Source organism: Suricata suricatta, chromosome 15 (assembly GCF_006229205.1).
Source record: "Suricata suricatta isolate VVHF042 chromosome 15, meerkat_22Aug2017_6uvM2_HiC, whole genome shotgun sequence".
NCBI classification, from domain to species: domain Eukaryota; kingdom Metazoa; phylum Chordata; class Mammalia; order Carnivora; family Herpestidae; genus Suricata; species Suricata suricatta.
Window position 1 is genome coordinate 23720312 of NC_043714.1, and position 11922 is coordinate 23732233.

Consider the following 11922-nt stretch of genomic DNA (forward strand, 5'->3'; position numbering starts at 1 on the left):
TATCTAGATAAACACAGGCTTGGTTGCCTTGTGCCTTTGAGAGAAGCCAAATTCACACGTGTGAAAAAGACCTTTGCAGCAGTGGAGTTCCAGCTGCGATGCCCATCAGAAGTTGCTGAAACGAGTTCTCAATGTAAGGAGCTCCTAGGCAGTCCTGCCCTCTCCTGTGAAGTCAAACTCATCCACACTAAGTTCCATCTCAGCGTTATATGAGATCTTCAGAGGTTGAGATTTTTTTCACAAGAATGTCCGAGATCAAATCATGCACAATTTTAACAAGAATCTTACCAGAGTTTAGTTTCTTTTTTTTTTTTATTAAGTTGACACAGATGATGTTTTGATTTCATGCTCATGAATGAATCACTTGGCTTTACCCTGCTTGGGTTGGGTAAATTATGATTTTTATCTGTATTCCCATCAGGATCTGGATAAATATGAAACTCTGGCTGGGAGAATTTGATCTGAGGCTTTTGGCGTCTTCAAGCTGGTAGGCAGCGTGGGGCAGTGCTGGCTGCAGCATGCTCTGTACTCCATTGCTTGTCTCTGTGTGTGTTTTCATCAGTCACACAGCGGTGGGTGCGTGAATCACTGCCTCAAGGACTTCCATGAGTGCTTCTATTCTGTTGCGGTGAAAAAGCTTCCTGGTAGAGAAAAATTCTACCTTCCCAAGGCAGAGTAAAATGGAGTTAAAATTAATGTGTGTGTGTGTGTGTGTGTGTGTGTGTGTGTGTGTGTGTGTGTATTCAGACCAAAATTCTATCAGAGAAAGCTAATCAAAGCTTTCTGTAATTGACTAAAGGTACATACATAGTTTTCAGAGTATTATGTTTTCAAGAATTAGTTCAGACTGTGGGTATGAAAATAGGGGAGTCTAGAAATGTTGACATTTTTTTAGCTCCTTAAGTTCTATATTTTAAGAGGTATCTGTTAAAGATTTTTTTATTTATTAATACTCCTTTCTGAAATCTAAGTTGACTTTCAATTTTTTTATAGTTTGCCTGAAATTAAATAGTTCAATAACTTAATCATTGCTCTAGCTTGATATTTATTTCATCCTTTTTCCCTGAGATATGCAAATATATGTCTCTTTGCTAATATCTTTTCCTCATTCTCTCTCTAGTCTGAAAGCTGATGCAAAGAAGTCATTAAAATTGATAGCAATATCCACCATTTCAGTGAATAAATTACACTTTCCATTTCATGGAGGTCCCATTATCTCCAGCCCTGACCCCTTCTTACTTCTCTAGTTGAAAGGAACCTGATTTATCTGAAACTCTTGTGCAATCTCCCTTTCATTTTCTACCCTTAATTTTCTTATCATATTTTTTTACACTTTTAACTTCGTTCAGTCACCTCAATGATTCTCTCCAGCTCATGTTTTATCCTGTACATTCTCTCCTTTCTTGGCTCTGATTAGTTTTTGGACTCTACTTCTTTGCCATTCTTTATTCTACCTAAAATCATATTTATTTCTGGGTGATATGTATAGTCCTTAAACATACTTTAATTCACCCTTCAGCATATTTCATTTACTCTTCCTCAAAGTCTTTTAACTTTCCCCCTTTTTCATTTGGTTACATATATGTCTCTACTCAAAATTTACTTTTCTATTCATCTATTAAAAATTCTACTTTTGCCTTTTTTGTATTCTTTTGGTTGCTCTGTTGGCCTAACCCAAAATCCAACTTTATTACTCCAATTTCACTGTTATATATATATTTTTATCTTTAATACTATCTCTTATTACTTAAACTACCTTCGGAATTACAAAGAAAGTGCACTTTCTTGGCCTTTGAAAAATGTAAGGAAGTATTGTAAGCAGAAAAGTGGTAAATGCAGGAAACACTGTATTGGTAGAATCTTTGTTGAAACTTTCAGCTTTGAACTTTCTACACAGAAAACCATTAAATGCTGGGATAATAGAACCAGTTTCATTGTATCCCCTTTGTTTGGCTATCTCTGTGCTTTATCAGTCCCCATAGAATATAGGACCGGAGGGGGTCTCAAGAGGTCATTTAATCTATTGCTCTATGGCCTAAAGGTTCTAAGGCCTCATAAGCTCTACAAGATGCCTTTTCACTTTAGTTCTTACCAGCTTAAATGGTATTTGGAATTCTTGGTAAATATTTGGGAAGGCCACAAATGTCATAAGGAAGCCAGAACTTGTACAGACAGAAATTATAGAAATGTCACGTCCTAAAAATTTTGAACACAAGATTGTTAGAGCAGTCAAAGCATATAGCAATTAAAAAGCATAGGTCTCTGAACTATTGCAGAGTTTTTGGTACAAACCAAGACAATAGATTTTAGTGGTTTGGCCTCATGTTTTATATGGATGAATATCCTCAAAACTAATGATAATAGTGGCAAAAATGAGTTAAAGGTATTGAGAATAATGAGTCTATCTGCATTCTGTACAGAACTACCATCCATTTCAGAAGTGATGACCTATTCTCTCCATCAGAATAATATTCTGAGAAGAAACAGGAATAATAGTGGAAGCTCTTGCAAGAATGTAAATACAGGGTCATTCATTACAGATTAAACTAAACAATGACAATTTAAAAATGAGTCATTTTGATACTAGCAATACTTCTGACTCAGTCTCTGACTCATATTATTAAAATGTCATGGGTTTCCAAGACCGACTTTTCAATTGATATTTAAGAGAGGTAGGGTGGGGGCCAACTAAATAGCATCTAATTGTTTTTATGGATGAAAGAATTGCCAAAATTCAGATCTCTACATATTAGATAGTTTCAATTTTATGAAAACTTAGTCTTTAGTAATTATTGATGAAAGTAACAACGAAAAATAAATTAAAACTAGACCAAACAATAATGACAATTACTTTCAACCAAAGTATTGAAATAAGCTTTACTCACTTTCTATACTTAAATAATTTAAACTCTATAATTTTTTAAAAAATTCATTATCATTTTAAGAGTTATTAAGAATTTAAGGAGTAGCATGAAAATAATTTGGAATGAGTGAGTGCACATTAGCACAAATGTTGATCGGATAACTTACTGTGACAGATGTGTTTGTTTAGTGGCAACCAAATTGTTGAAATTCAAAGGAATACCCATAAATGTCCAGTAGTTGAGAGTGATTAACAAACAGCAATTTAAAAGAACCTGAAAAAAACATTAAATCCTTATGCACTATTAAAACTTTTTGATACAGAAACAAAATGTAGGCACTTAATATATGTTGGATATCCATGTTAGCCTTCTTTTGGGTTTGAGAAAGCTTCTGATACAGGTCTTGAAGATGTTATTCTAACATGAACAGGTTTGTAAGAAAATATTTCATTTATCACAAGAGAGTTTTGAATTAAAGAATAATCCAGCCTATGAAGAAAACATGTAAAAAAATTCTAAGACAATTTAGGATAATGTCTGTGTTACACTAAATAAAAATAAGTATCAAAAAAACAAAAAATATGTTTTCCAGCGTTAACATTTATAATGTTATTAAAAGTAGCAACATAAAAAATTGACATCTGCATGGTAACTAATATATGCCAACTTTGGTATCAAGCTTTGTGTTCATAAACACATAGTCGTTGGATCATCCAAAATAATTCCATTTATTTTACTTCATTACCAGTAGTTTAGGATAAGGCCTCGTCACTTATTCATTGTATAATGGTTGGAATCTTGCTGAAATCCTCTGATTTGTTGTCTGTGTAGTCAGACAATGATGTTTAGCTTGAAGAATTGTCATAAGAATCAGCTAGAAGGATGCTTATATAAAAATTATGTAGAATGATAACTGGCCCATATTAGGTGAACAATAAATTACAGTTCTTCACCACACTGCCATTATCATTTATGTCCTAAACAACTGTAATTGCTTCCTTGCTAGACAATGTTCTTGAATCTTCTCAATACCATTCTACGTGCAATTTTTAAATGAATATTCCCCGAACAACATGGCAGTTACCTCATGTCTCTGGTCTAAATTGTCATTTCATTAAATTAAATTTTAACAATGTAAACTGACCTTCATATTTTCCCGTGTTGTTATACTGCTCCACTTTTCTAGCCTAATGCTTCCATGTGTTCCATCTGCAGCAACCAAACTGCACTGTTATTGTAGCATAGACTTCATCTCTTCTCACCTGAGTGCCTGTGTTTGCCCTCCGCTCTGGTGCGCCATGTGGCCTCATGGAATCTGCACGGGCATTTGCCTTTTTTGTTCTCAGGTCAATTTCCTGCCCTGCAAAAGTATCACAGAGAGTTACATTTCCCAGATAGCCTGAGCAGCTCATTTCTGAGTAAAATTAACCAATGGGAGGAACTGCAAGAAAACTGGAAGGTAAGCAGAAAGGAGAAGTGAGAGTATTTCTCTATTTTTTTCTTTCTGTCCCTAGAGCAATTCCAGCATTTCCTTCATGTTCCCTGTTTGAGCAAGCTAAACCCTTGCTCTCTGGTCTTACATCCTTCTGGAGACTCTGTATGTTGGGCTCTGGTTAATCTATCTATTTCTATTCCCTTCAACCTTAGGGTGGAGTTCGCTTTTGAAAATAGGTATCCTCAGAAATAGCTCTTTGGACTTGTTCGTTTCATACTGCCGTACTTCCAACACGTGCATATCCATTTTCCTATTTGAAGTTCTCTTAGGCTGAAGAGTTTAAGGATTACCTGTTTCCTTGTGGGGCCATGACTGCTACAGAGTTCCACAGATATAGATTTAAATATGGTCTTTGTGAAGCTGGGGAAGCTAATTCTGAGTCTCGGTTTCTTCTCCATTAACCTAATAGTATTTTATGGGGACATATCTGTGTGAAAGTGCATAGATAATATTAGTTATTTGGGTGTTCACCCCTCATCTTCTATATTATGAATGCTTTAAACACATATGGGCTGAAATTAATTACTTGAATTTAAGGGAATAAAGAAAATATTTTTACAATTTTTATCCTATAGAAGAATCTTATTATGTAATTTATGCTCTGAAAGTGTGTGTGTTATTAATTAGAATCTTAAGTTGTTTTAGTAGTAAGCATTATTAGATAGATTTAGTGAACTATTAAATAACCCTTGTATAATAAATGTCACTTTCTAAGTAAATATAGAAGGTCCCGTACCAAGAAAATATTATGTGGCTCCGGGGATGTATGCCAGGTGAATATGGATGAACTGAGGGGAAAACAATCCCAAAAGTCCTGAGGGAGACAAGTAACAGGAGGAGTAAAGGATTTGCTGGATAAACATTAAGGTCAGGGGATTAGAATAAGGAATTGGAAGGAGCTTTCCAATTACTGAGGATTTTCTCTTTCTGCACTCAGTCTGAACAAAGAGCTAAAACAATCTGGGACTATTTTTCCACCAATGGAGGCCAAGTTGGGGAATAAGAGACATTCTCTCTTCATAAGGGCGAGGCCCTACTATGTCTCACGATTGTTCCAGGGACACTTCTTCAGACCCCAAACAATTTTTCTATTATTTCTTTCAGAACTATGACTACTGTGGTCTGGTGTTGCTTGTAGTCAGTCATTCACATTTTGCCTCCCGAAGAGAAGTTACCAATACATACTTTTTCTTCTGCATTTCAGATGTAACAAGTCTGTGAGCTCTGTATGAAGTATCCAATGCCTGGGTGATGTTTGCAAAAGAGAACAAAAATCAAATCTATGTCCTCCAAATAAACAGACTTCTGATTTAAAAACCTGGGATCTAGAGAACTTCATCAAACATTTCACTTGCTGGGTTGAAAAAAATAAGTATAAACTCTTTTTAAAACTAGGACACTTGGATTCTACCACAAACCATTGTATGTATTTGGGATGAATTTTGGTTAGATATGGAAATAACTCAACCGCTATTGGATATTGTTGAAGTAGGAATAATCCAATTTCCCCAAAGACTTTTCCATCCATGGGTTAACTGTAGTGGTCAGAATAAGATGAGATTGGAAATAAGCAAAAGCTCTTCTTAATTTGTTGTGATTTGTGATCTATATACTTCAAAAGAAATTTTGTTTCCTGTAGCCAAGAACTCCTTGGCCCCGTTACCTCTAACTTTTAACCACTTAACCCACAGAACATTCTAGAACATTGAACAAAGATAAATATTTGATTGAACTTGTATTTGAAATACAAGTTATTTGGTGAGATGATTTGAAATCATCTTGCTAGTCTAAGTATGGAGGAAGCTAGGTAATTTAAAAAACACCTACTGCTCTTGAAAATACATGGGATTTAGAGTTCCCCCCTCACTGACTATAACTGTTACCGCTGTGGTGGAGATTAACTCAGATTCTTGATATAGGATTGAACCAGTTTACTTTAAACCATAGAAATCATTTTTTATTATTTTATATTAGAAGGAGAGACTGAGAGTGGGTGAGAGAGGAAGAGAGGGGGAGACACACACACACACACACAGAGAGAGAGACAGAGAGAGACAGAGAATCTTAAGCAGGCTCCATGCTCAACACAGAGCCCAATGTGGGGCTCAATACCATGTCCTGGGGAACATGACCTGAATTGAAAATAAGAGTGGGTTCTCAACTGACTGAGCCACCCAGGTGCCCAGAATTTGTTTTTCTTAAATAGCTTTACTCTATTTTTTATGTTCTTAATGGGAATGATAAAAGATAAAGGGATCAACACATGTAATGGACTATGTGTAATATGACACAGAATTACGTAAGTACGAAATGTGAGGATCTATGAGAGGAGAGCAAAAATGACAATTACTTCTGATTAAAGCATTGCAGAAGATATATTGGATGTCACATTTAAGTCAGGGATTATAACATGGGGAGTGCCTAGCTATGTTGAGAAAACAATGCAACGTCACAGAAACTGGAGAGTCAAATGGTTATTTGGAGCACACTTGGTGTGGATTGGAGTTAATAATTCCTGCTGGAATGAATTGCAAGATGTGTCTAAGAAGATAACGTGGGACATAAATTATAGGATTTGAACTCTGAGATTATAGGACTTTATTATTTTGAGAAAGAGCTACCTTTTCAGAGTGTTGAATGGGTAGGTACACAATTCTATTTAACCTCTATTTTGGAAAGGTAAATATATCAGTATCTTGAAAGGTAAATTGGTAGAGAGACTAGGAATAGACCAGACAAGAGCTCTGAAGTGCTTGGACTATGTTAAATGGCAGTGGGAATGGAAAGTACGGGTAACAAGAAAAACATCACAGTAGTTGAATAAAAAAATCTAGTAACTAATGGGAATAGTGAGGACCCCAAATGGACAGGAAAAAAAACATTTCAAGCTTTCAGAAATGCATATCTGATAAATGATTGCAATATGAACAGGCATGTAAAACACAATAAAGTAGAATTGATTATTGGAGAGAGCAAGTAGGTTAAGATATCGAGTTGGAAATATATGTGGTTATTGGAATATATAAAGTTTCTGTGAGTCTGCAGCTCAGAAGAGAGGCTGGAATTATGACTGTGTCTTGCAAATAGAGCAATTTGTAGATTTTTGTGCTCAGTCTGTTTTTCTCTCTGACACAATCTGTCAAAATGATTCCCATTCATGCTCCCAGGGTGACTCCCCAGAAGTTTCACTTGAGTTTCAGACCCAAATTTTTAATTACCTGTTTGTTGCTCCCTCCCAGATATTTAAAATAATATATCAAACCTAACACGTCCTAAACTGATATCATTTCCATTCTCTGGTCAAACCTGCTCTAACTTCTGTCGGAATGGCCATGCCTGTGAATGCCATTCCTATCAACTCAGGCCTAAGCAAGTTCAACGACAGTGAAACAAAGTAACACATAGACAAATCTGTGAGTCACCCTAGACTCTTCTGCAGACTGATATCACTACGGTAGGCCCTAAATCGTTCTTTTTAGGATTACCTAACTGAATTTCTACCAGAAGCCCTTGCCTCTAGACTGTCAAATCTACTTCCCCTGCAACTACCTGAATGGCATATAAAATGTCAATACAATCATTTCACACTTATCATATTGCAATCTACTTGTAACTATGACTCTCTCCATACATTAAATTCTATGGAAGAAACACCAACTCCGCTGTTTTTCTGTGATTTTTCTGGAGTAGTCATCCTTAAAGGTTTTTGAATAAATACAAATATTTATATTTTGGAAGAGTTAATGTGAAATGGTAGTCAAAACTGTGGCAGAGAAGAATGTCCAAATTTAGAGTACAGAAAAATACAATCAAAGATAAAATTTTGAAGAGATAAAGGAGAGAAAAGAAAATGAAACTGTAGAGGGTATTAAGAAATGCATAATCACATGAAAACCAAAGGAAAGTAATAATTAAGGGAAGAAAGTTTTAAGAAGTAAGACTTATTTACTTACTTGTCCTCTGCAAGAAAATGATTACCACTCTCTCTTTGACACATTTGCTTCTTCCTTCCACTTGTTAGCCTCACGTGTTCTCTTCTTTTTTCTCCAAGAGTTGCATACATTATGGTTGTCCACAGCTCCGTCTCCTCCACCCCATGCCTACTTCTCTTCCCAGTCTGTGCAATCTCCATGGAAACTTACTTGCAGTTCTAGAATATAAACTGTCATTTGGAGCACAGTGCCTCCGAGTCTGTATTTCCAGCTCTCGTTATTTGCTATGTTCAAATCCTATAACCCAGCTTCTAGCACTATTATACTGTTTCCATATTTCCCAAGTGAAGACAGCCTTCAACTCCCAAATGTGTTCACCTCATTCCTCCCGTATCCTATAGATCTTGATAAATGTAAATATTCTTTATGTTTCACAAGCTTGGAGTGTGCTTTATCCTTGACTCCTTCCTTTCTTACACTCCATGTCAGTCACCAAGGTTCATTGGTGTGATCTCATAAATGTCTTATGTTTTCTCTCCTTTCCATCTCTATTTCTCTATGCAGTCAGTTCTTTAACATTTGTTGTTCGGGTTATGGCAGAGGCCTCAAATAGAATGTTCATTACAATCTTTCCTAATCCAAAGCATCCTTCATATAATTGTCAAAAAATTTTTTAAAGTATAATGCTGAACAAACTCATCTGTTTAAAAAAAACTAAATAAAAACATAACTCTCTAAAGAACAGAGAAAAATTTCCAAACTCATTAATAACTTATACATGGGCTTTTAAGATATGACTGCAACTATATTTTCAGTATTATCATCTTCCTTAACTACTTTTTTCACATCACAAAATCAAATGTAAAAATTCTCATTTTTTTTTTAACTCGACATGCCTTGTTATGTTTCCCTGCCTTTCTAGGATATGTATTCTTATCTGGATGTTTTTCTCCTGTCTGTTAAGTAACTTTTTGGAGAATATCTGCTTATCCTTGAGGAATTGTTTTAAGTCACCCCTTTTATGGAGATCTTTTCAGATTTAAAGTGTTAAACTCAACTCTTCAAAGACGAAAGCCTCTGGTCTATAGTTACAAGCTATATATTCTAAAAATTTATATCTGTGACAACCATTTCATCTGTGATCTTAATAAAAGTTGTCTGTTCAAAAGAAAATCACCTCTAGTTACTTTTTCTGCCCTCTGAATTATCTCACTGGTGTAGTGTTCACCTTTAATTTTATTAGTTTTTTAATGAGTGTTTGCTTTTGTTTCACTACTAGTATTAAATGAAAACCTATAGCTTTGGAAAATGCAAATACTTACATTTGTACTGTAATGCATTGCTTAGAGCTAATTTGTATCAGATGCTCAGCATTAGATTAGGAGGCATTTCTTCACTGGAAAGAAAACTGTGAAATTGTTATCAAGAAATTGATCCCATTTTTTACATTTTATCTTGCTTAAGAAAATAAAAGACATAAGCTTTTTCTTATATCCGTGTTGTACTGATACATCCCCCCGCCGAGATCTATGAGGCATATTTAACAACACGCGAATAATCAAGAAGCACACCGCGCAGAGACGAGCCTCGTCTCCAGATGACAGTCCCTGACAATGCCATCTGAACCTTGATGCTCCAAATTTTGGCCCGAGTAGCCAGAAAGCAAACAAGCCGTGTGATGCAGAGGGGGGACGACGTGAAATCCTATCTTGCTAAGCATCCCAATTGTAAAGTCAGGATGAATAAGAAGAAATGGAAAGCTATTCATTGAAGCTGCCTCCACATGGGACAAATGGTTCTTATGCTTGAAGGAGATTTAACTGTCCCCAAACGGCAATCTCTGGCTCGCACAGGAAATGAAAATAAAAGCAAGCAAGCAGCCGGTCAGAAACAGTCACCAGCTTCTGGGGATAGCCACTTGAGAACTGGTAGAATGTGTAGCGCTGTAGGATCCACGCAATTATAAAAACATCTGAACGGGAATACTTGAAAATGGTCTTTAACTCTACTGGGATGTTGAAATGACTTTTTTGAACTTTTCTCATTTTTCTCAGGTTTCTTTTTCCTGACTCTCTGAGGTAAATTATGACTTCAATGTTTCATGCTAGGCTTTCTGGGTTGGATTTGGGGGCTTATCATAATTTTATTTTGTATATGTTGAGAGGTTTTAATAAATTGTGTCAACTAGAAAAACAGTGGGAATCGTTGTTTCAGATGTGAAGTGACAGCCTGCAGGCCTAAGCTGCTCTTACTTGAAATTCCATTGAATTCTAAATTTCAGCACTTTGTTTTTAATTTAGCTGTTCATGCTTCATATATGTTTGCTAACTACAGAATTTAATTCTCGATGCCCATGCGTTATGTAACAATTAAAGCCATGCTGTAAATGGGGAAGCCAGGGGGGTTGGAATCAGATTGAGCCTTTTTATTAATTATGTTTGTTTGCTTTCATGTGTATGTCATTATCCATTTGGGGAGTTGTAACAAAATACCACAGATTGGGGTAATTTATCAACAACAGGACTTTATTTCTCATGTTTCTGGAGTCTGGACGTACTAGACTGGGAAGCCAGCAGGGTTTGGTGAGGACTCTCTTTTGGGTCACCGCAGACCTCTCACTGGATCCTCACATGGTGAAAGGGACAAGGCAGCCCTCTTGGGTCTCTTTTTACAAGGACATTTATCTTATTCATGAGGGCTCTGCTCCCAAACCCAAAGTCTCCACCTCCAAATAACATCACATTGGGATTTGGATTGAGATTTCAACGTATGAATTTTAGGGAACACAAACATTCATACCAATAGCTGTGTGTGTGTGTGTGTGTGTGTGTGTGTGTGTGTGTGTGTGTGTGTTTAGTTTTAATTGGATCTGTCACTTACTAGCTGTGGTAATGTGGGTGGGTGGGTGGGTCCTGGGAATCTCTCTTTCTAAATTTGCAAAATATTTATGTATTGGCAATAAACCCTGGTGTACTCATATCACAGACTTGTGAAAATCAAGAGATCAGGTGTTGGGTCAGTTTGTAAATTCTAAACTTATACACAATGAAATACTCTGCTCTTTAGATGGCTACATGGTTAAGGTCATGGGATTTAAATTCTAGTTTCCATTCTACCACTTGCTTGTTTTGCAGGTATAGGTGAATCATTTAATTTTTCTGAGCCTCTGTAAAAAAGAAACTGGTTTTTGTGGCTCATGATCATTTCAAAGAAACCTATATGCTTCAATTTTCCTTTTATAATTTTTAGCTAGTAGTTATAATAATAGTTATACTTATTAGCTAGTAGCTATAATAATTAATAAAATAGTTGTGACATATTGAACACAGAATTCTATATTAGTAAGATTATGAAAAAGTCAAGATTGTAATTATAATCCAGCTATGGATCATACGATAATAATTATTTGACATCTTGATAGAGAGTTCACTTTTGCTATAATCCTTTGTGCATAGTTCCTGCAGTCTCAGATATTTTCATATATTAGAAACGGATATGCTGGTTCAATCATGGCCCCCTTATTTTCCCTACAGTGGAGGGCACAGATTTGAAATTTATGACAACATTTAGAGTTGTGATTTGGGTCAGAGTTCAGAAGAGCTATAACTGATAATACAAATAGTAGTAGAAT

At 35.8% G+C, this 11922-nt stretch overlaps 1 long non-coding RNA gene across 2 annotated transcripts; it reads right to left on the bottom strand.

Annotated features, from left to right (window-relative positions):
* Positions 1-354: 354 nt before the first annotated feature.
* On the bottom strand, positions 355-8442 carry LOC115278698. Of its 2 annotated transcripts, none has more exons than XR_003903043.1 (4): positions 8313-8442; positions 4127-4224; positions 3031-3137; positions 355-661 (listed from the first exon to the last, which is right to left on the bottom strand). It is a non-coding gene; the product is annotated as an uncharacterized LOC115278698 (long non-coding RNA). The 2 variants fall into 2 exon arrangements; XR_003903044.1 differs by lacking the exon at positions 8313-8442 and adding an exon at positions 5545-5576.
* Positions 8443-11922: the final 3480 nt, after the last annotated feature.